At 41.5% G+C, this 8,167-nt stretch overlaps 1 long non-coding RNA gene across 1 annotated transcript in view; it reads right to left on the bottom strand.

Annotated features, from left to right (window-relative positions):
- Positions 1-1,271: 1,271 nt before the first annotated feature.
- LOC112864805 (uncharacterized) overlaps positions 1,272-8,167 on the bottom strand; it is a 54,324-nt gene continuing 47,428 nt past the window's right edge. The window contains exon 4 of the long non-coding RNA XR_015245931.1: positions 1,272-2,029. This is a non-coding gene — a long non-coding RNA (uncharacterized LOC112864805). The remainder of the gene's footprint in view (positions 2,030-8,167) is intronic.

The raw sequence follows: 8,167 nt of genomic DNA, 5'->3' as shown, positions 1-8,167 counted from the left end.
CACCTGCTTGCTAAATAGATAACTTAGGTTGCAAAACACTCCCCCACCCCTTCTCCCAAGATCTGGCCCAGGCAAGACCAACACGTAAAAAGTCACAAACTCACTGCCCCATGGTATCTTGGGTGTCTAACTATGATTGGTCATTTTAAGCCCTCTTAGGACAAAGAACTTTAAATTGACAGGTGCCCACTGAAACTAACGTCTGTGGGTCACAATATAATTGGCTACCATGAAATGCTGAAAATTGTAATTGGTTAATTAAATAATGACGTATTCTGACTTGCTAAAATCCAGAGAAGCTCACTGCTACCTTTGAGGCCGTTCTCTGCACTTTTCTCCTTAAAATCAGATCAGGTTTGGCCCGACCGTGAATAAAACCTTGCCTCGCTTCTATTCGGCCTCTGGTGGTTTTTTTCGACAGCACCCTGTTTCAAACTTACCATTAAAACTCTGACTAGGGGATTTATTCAACAAACAATTGAATGACTTGGGGGTGGGATGGAAGTCAGAAAGAAGAATGTAATTAATCAACTGATGCTCCATCTGTAAAACAAACAAAGGTTCGACCTTTCTCTACCTTAATTTACATCAAATTATGATTGTTCACTCTCCCTCTTCCTGATAGTCCAAAAACATGAGAAGTTGCCATATATCCTAGTATGTTTTCTAGAATTCAGTAATTTCTCTTTTACAGATGTTTCTTTTTGAGGTAGTTTTTCATGACATTGAAACTGAGTACAATCTGGCTTCACATGGCTTGGGCTTTCCCCTATGAAACTTTTCTTCCAATGCTAGACAAGGGGAGGCCATGCTGGAAAGCTCAGCTCACATAACCTCATTTGACAAATATGATATGTGCCAAAAACTCGACATTTCACAATACAAACTTTTTATGGAGCAGCTTTATATTTCAACTACAATACAGCATTCAAAGAGCATGTGATCTTCCAACCACCTCCCTAAGTCCCAAGGTTCGCTTAAAAATATATGGGGGAGAAACAAAGCTCCTTCACATTATGGCATCAAATCTATTGCTCTCGCTTTGATTCCTTCCTTTTCCATCTGCGTTCTCCCAGGTGGCCAGGTTACTACCCTTGGAGATTCGCTTTCCAGCTGGAGAATGCTGGAGATTCACCAGCACTCCCGGAGGCTGGGGAAGACTTTGATCTAGAAGAAGTGCATTGGAAGTCCTCTCTGGAGGAGCAGTATTGTGACCCAACTGTCATCACAGATGAGATAATGGATAAGAAAATGCTTTGTAAACCATAAAGTCCTAAATGGGAGTGATTGTTTTATCATTGTTAGTATTTTACATATTAGTATTGTCACCACTGCTAATACAAGGAATCATCAAGCTTCCTAATTCAGAGTTCCAATTTAGGCTACAATGCCTCAGCAAGGTACGGTATGAGAAGCTTCAAGAAAAAAATTGGAAAAAAAATACCAACCATCAATGCTCTAGTCTCTGGGAAGAGTTGCCATGCTTATAAGAGCCCAACAGGACCCTAGCTGACTCTAAAAGTAACTTTTTACTGCTGAAATGATCCTCCTTTATCAATGTAACACACCCATATATTCATATTCACACCAAACATTCAAAGATGTTTGCTGCTGAGGTCTCTAGACATTCCACCGTGAAAGGCGTAAAGACCTGGCCACCTTCCTTCCTGCCCCTCACCACCATCCACAGCCTTTTTTCAGACACTCCCACCCCCTGCAACAAAAGTTTCCCAAGCAGCTCACAAATTGGGATCACCCAAAAAGAAAAAGGAAAAAAAATGTGATTCAAGCAAAAATCTAAGTAAGCATACGTATTTGGCACTAAAAGATGCGGAAAGTTGAGTCTGCGGCCAGAGGTGGTTACGTGACCGTGTCCATAATTTTACACTAGACAGTTACATGCAGTGATCTTGGGGGGCTCAGATGAATGTAATGAGAAGCACTTTTCAATTTTTACTGAGTATTTTTCAATAGATAAGTCCATTTAAGCTCCAATGGGGCAGCTTGACAAACTGCTTTCTCAACCAACCTAAAAAAGAAAGAAACAAAAAATAATCATTTCTAACAAGCAAAGATAAAGTAAAATGTTAATCTGGAAGAAATATACTTTCAGGTTTAGAACTCAGTTTTATGAAAAGGATAATCCGCCCCGCCCCTATTTTTCCAGGCCTATAAATGCATTTTTTTCCCCCAGCCCTCGGATAGCTACAAAGACCGAACATGGGGAAGAATTATTTCATTTCTTTTCCGGGGGGTGCGGGGGGGGGGGGCACTTGGCAATAACATTTTGCAGATCCACCTTGTGCTATTTAGGGACATGAGTTGGAAACGCCCTGTTAGCTGCTGCTTGTCAATGGATCCAATCTACTTTTATAGTCTAATGAAGACCCAGCCCTTTTGTATCTGAGGACAATCTGTGAGTTTGGTCAGTGTCTCTGCCATTGTGTGTCTTATGCTCATTATCAGTAATTAACACAAGGAACAGATAACATCTTGGCTGTTTCAGCCTTCAGGGAAAGAATGATTTTTTTTTTTTTTTAATGCCAGTTAGAACATAAAACTTGATACCAAAGCACTCATATTAAAGTCACAGGCAGTCCTGAAATATGTCCAATACAAACAATAACCCCACTTTATAAAATTTGTGCTCCAATTTCTGCTTTGCACTTCAGAGGGTCCAAGAAGGTACAATTCCAGAAAGGGAAAAGAGATTTCCCTGGTGTCCGGCTTCACCTGAGCATTCCCCTGCATCACGAGATCCAGTTCAGGAGGGAAAAACAGATGTTGGGCCACATTTTCTTCTTAATTCCAGTTGGAATTAAGTTTCATGGTAAACATCTGTATTCAGACAACTTAGGTGGATGATCTAGAAGAATGTAGATGAGGGGCGCCCGCATGGCTCAGTAGGTTAAGTGTCTGACTTCGGCTCAGGTCATGATCTCACCGTTCGTGGGTTCAGGCCCCGAGTCGGGCTCTGTGCTGACAGCTCAGAACCTGGAGCCTGCTTCGGATTCTGTGTCTCCAGCTCTCTCTGCCCATCCCCCTCTCGTGTGCTTGCGCTCTTTCTCTCTCTCTCTCAAAAATAAATTAACATAGAATGTAGATGAGAAAAAATGGCCCTGCTTCTCAACCTCTAAAATTTTCAAGTATGGCCATCACTGAGAAGTAGACAGAGAAAGGGAGCTGATCTTATCTCCTGTATTAGATTTCCAGCCATACTGAGCAACCAGCTTGATTTTGCCTAACCTGCAAGACAGAAAGGTGCTTATCAATATCCAAAATATTTCCACAAACATCTACCAGGGAACTTTTGCCATTATAGGAAATACAAACCAAAAAGTCACCTGTCTCATTCAATTTGCTGATAATATATTTCTAAGGAATCTCAGGACAACAAAGATTGAATAGGTAGATGTACAAATACAGATTAATTCCAAGTAATGCCCTTGGTAATGCAGGTGGGTTTGGTTTTTACTTAATGTGAGATGAATGCTTTGTAATCAACCAAACTTAGGTCCGGGACCAAGCTCTGGCACTAACTAAGCTCTGTGAGTTTAGAAAAATTACCCAAACTCTCTGAGCCAGTTTCCTTATCTGTAAAAAGGGGATAATTATAATATGTATCTCCTAGTCCTATTGTTAGGATTAAGTGAGTTGATAAAGATGAAGCAATTTAAGTAGTGTCTGATACCTGTAATCGCGCAATAAATGCTAGCCATCATTATTAGAAATATTCCCAGTCCTCTCTCCTGCTGTGTTCTGATTTTCAGCAGCCAACATTACTTCTAGCTATCACTTAAAGGGGGCAATGTACACATTTCTGAGAAAAACGTCATTTCGGGAACAGACGAGGAAATAGAGAAACACTGAGGATCAGAGAACCCACTCATTTACACTGAAGAGAAAGTTCCATTTTGCTGGAAATCTGAAGAGCCCTAGAGAAAGCAGAACACGATGTTTTCATTTCTGGCCCTCTTACACATCTGTGAACAGATTCCAATGATAATGCTTTCCCAACAGGGATAGTGACTTTGCATGCCAGAGCATTCCAGAGAAAATTGCTGGAGACCTGCACCCTACCCCCAACCTGCCACCAAATAAGCATAGCTAAACTGGCTTCTCATCTCTGTTAAAAATGGCGGGAATGTAGTCAGCCTCTGTATATGTTCCGCTTCCTTGGAAGGGCCTTTCTAAGAACAGAGAAGGCCTGCATCTTTTTTTCCTGATAGAGAACTATGCTGCCAACAGAGTTTGAATGGTTAACCAAACTATCAAGGAAGGATTCTAGAAGGAATACCTTCCTTTTAGAAGGAAGCACAGGCCAAGCATGGGCTTTTGAGATGAACAGATCTGGCTTTAACCTTAGATCATGCTTCCATTTACTGGCTTTGTGATGTTGGGCAAACTAGTTAACTTATTCTGTGATGTTTCCCCATCTAGGTTGACTATTCATGCCAGTCTGCCTGGAATGGTTCTAGATTATATCTATTGCCCTTGGTAGTTAATAAAAGCTGCGCTATTACTCCAAAAGGGCTCCAGTTTGGACAATAAATTATACAGCTACCTCACTCTTCTGTAAAATTTAAAACGTAGTCACCTCAAAGGGTGGTTGTGAAGTCTAGCCATAGTGTATATTCACTGCTACCACAGTGCCTTGCATATAGAAAGTGTTCAATTAAAACTCTCTTCCTCTTTATTTACTTCCGATCTGCGTTGTCCCGTACATTAGTCGTTAGTCTTGCATGGCTGTTGAGCACTTGAAATGCGGCTGGTTCAAGCCGAGATGTACTGTGAGTGCAAAATACACCAGATTTTAAAGATTGCATTTCTATTGAGCAGCACTGACCCAGATGGTCTAGTTATACCTCTGCTACACCCTCACACACTTCATTCCATCAACACCACCCCACCTCACCCTCTGAATTCTTCCTTCTAGAACTCAAGGCAAGAATCAGGTATAATTTCATCATATTTATCAGCATATTCTTAAATTATTCTGGGTTTTTCAAGGTAAAAGGGTAATAAGCTAAGGGGCAACACAAAATCGACTTTGATCATGTCCCTCAGCTATGGCTTCTCCTTAGGGATAAGACCACTGACCTTCAGTACATTAGGAAAGCTGAGGAGCCCGTGCCAACTCTGGAAAATGTCCATGTTGGCAAGAAAAAAGGAGCTTGGTTTGCCAGAAAAGATATCGCAATCTCTCCCTGGATCAGATGGGCTAATTCTTGTGAATGCTTGTGAAACACCTCAGGCCCCAAATCCAAATAACATAAAGAGCTGGGGCCCAGGAGCATGCCATAGGTACTGCCTCTTAGAAAAGAAGAATTTCACGTCAAGAAAAACCACCAACTGTCAGCCCAAAAAAAAACGTCTTCTGAGAGCATTCAAGTAACCTCTAGCCCAACTTTTGTAGATCCCCCTGATGATGGATGGAAGAGTTGAGGAACAGCAAAGTAGAGGGCAAATTCACTCCAAAACAATAATTCAGTCAATGCCCGTGCCACAGTGATACAACTAGTTGGGAAGAAAAAAAAAAAGCGCCAACATTCAATTTTTAAAATATTAGCAAATCGGATTCTTAAAGCGTTTCTATCAAATAATGTACTTAACAAAACCTCTTCGGGTTCACAATATTTTTACAAAATGTTTTGTCTGGAAAATGGAAAACGTTGGCTGAGGTGGTTGTCCAGGCATCCCAGGCCAACTGTCGAAGACGTAAAGAGAAACGATTCAAACTGGTTTCTCAGCACAACCAAAAAAGAGCTGTAGTCGATGTATTGAATTTTTCATATTTCAACCAGTTGCTTTGGTGCTGTGCGCACACACACATCGACTCCACTCCTCAGAAGAGCACCTTCCTTACCGATGGCCCCGAAGTTTGGAAGGAGGGAAAAGAGAGACAATATGAGAAGTATGTGTTGGGTCGATTTAATATTTAATGTGTTCCATGAGATGCTTTGTGTCTGAGCTCCACCAGCTCTCATCGGGTAACTCCCTCACCCCCTTCACCCCACAATCAAATAATTCCCCTCCCTTTGATAAGAAGCCAACGTAGGGAGAGGCAGTGGTCTGGAAGTGGAAGAAAACACAGTGGACCTCTCACTTTCCCTCTCTAACCACAACAATTGGAGGAGACTTTGGCCTGAAAAATCGATCTGCTACCAAATGGTACCCAGATGGAGATCACAGCTGGTCTCTGGTACCATCCATCTTCAGAACAAGCCTGTTGCCGAAGAGAAGAAAAGTGGGTTGACAGAGCAGTTAGAGGGCCTCTCTTTTCTTCTGCACGCTTTTCCTTTTATCTTTTCCCCTTCAATTTCAGAGCTTCTTGTTCTCACCTTCATGCTGTGGCAGCGCTAACACAGAAAACTGCAGTCCTGGAAACCCAGTGGTGAGTAATAGCCCCAGGCTCTGAATACCTAATGTCTGTTGTATGTGGTGGGGTGGGGAGAGCCAGGGGGAGGGGATCCATTTGGTCAAATTGCCTGCCTTGGAATAAGGACCTTGTGGTGAGGACCCCAATACATCCAGCGAGTATCTGACTTTTGATACCTGTCTTCTAATTAAATCCAAACATCTAATATGCGTGGCCTTTAGGAATGCATTGTTCAAACAGATTTGATTCTTGCCCGGAGCCTTTCAAGCCACTGACCACTTTGAACCTAATTAGAAAAAGCAGAGGACACTGCAGACATTTAATAAAAGGAATCAGGTTGCCGCTTCATCTTCATGACCTGGGATTTATAAGGGAATTTCACTGGCTTTGTAGCAATGTAAAATAAATAGACATTAGATGATGACAGGGAAAACAAAATTGCTGCCAAAGCTAAAAAGAGCTTGGCAAAAGAAGAAAGAGCTAGTACATAGTCAGTCATTATTTACTGTACAAACCTTTTCACAAAGCATAAAGGAGAGATACATAGGAATAATGGGCCCTCGCGAAGGATGAAAAGGGCTTTCTGTAGCTACATTATCCCCTGACGAAGACACTTACGTGCCCCAGTGTTACACAATCTTATTGTTCTACTCAGCCATTCAGAAAGCTAAATGAACAGCCCTGCTCTGCAACTTTTGAAGGTTGGAATAAATAGTCCACAGGATTCCAAGGAAAAGAATAAAACCGTAATGGATGCAAATAACTAATTAATATGTTAATCCTTACAGACTGCCACAGTCAAGCGCATATGCTCTGACCAGTAAATTATTCTTTAGCCTGTAACGCTCACATGTGAGTAAGGACAGTCACCTAACCTACCAGCTCCTGACAAAAAGATCCAACTGTTCACTATTGAACTTAAAAGGAAGAATCCTTTGCTTTTTGGTGGCGGTGGCAGTGGTGGCGTTGAGATGTTAGCAGACCACTGTGAGCTGAAACAATTTCATTTCATCAGATCTCAAAGAAATGGTTTGACTCTACATGACACTCCCCCTTCCCCACCCCAGAAAAGCTGAAATCGTGTGGCTTTTTAAGTTGTGTCCATTGAATCCAACAATACAAACTTATTCTTAAATGTTAATGAAGAAAGATGTTTTTTATAAACTATAGCGTGCTTACAGCTGCAGAGCACTTTAACTATAAACTTGGCCTAGACTAGAACCAGAGATGCATGACAAAAGATTTGAAGGACCAAGGTATATTATTCATTAACGGTAATTAATAGTTGATTGTTCTACTAGATCGCATTGCAATCGCTAAAATCATAGGTAGACTCAATTAGCCTTTTAAATGTGCATGTGTGTAATGAGGAAGGCGATGGGTGCACTGGATGGAAAGTGAAAACAAAATGTTCCTATAGCACCTGAGAAACATAAAGGATGGAAATTTAAAAATGTATTCAGGAGAGCGCACAACAAAAGGATCATTCTAACAAAGAAAAGAAATCAAAACCACGGTTAAGTAGGAGGGTCAGAAACTAGTGAGGACTGATTAATCCCACCCTCTAAAGCAGTATGGGGTCATTGGGGTCATGTAAAGACCACTAACTGAGTGTCCAACCCAATTCGATAACTTTATGACCACAGGACCTTGGACAAGACACTTGCCCTCTCTAAGCCACCACTCAACAGGAAAATTTGGAAATTGACGCCCCCTGCCTCACAATGTTGTAATTTCAAATATCAAATACCAAGGTGGTGGGAAGATGTTCTGAAAGCTGTAAATCCT

This window comes from Puma concolor, chromosome E4 (assembly GCF_028749965.1).
Source record: "Puma concolor isolate L17-30 chromosome E4, mPumCon1.1.hap2, whole genome shotgun sequence".
NCBI lineage: Eukaryota > Metazoa > Chordata > Mammalia > Carnivora > Felidae > Puma > Puma concolor.
The sequence above is the reverse complement of the archived record's forward strand: the minus strand, read 5'-3'. Positions and strand labels throughout refer to the sequence as shown.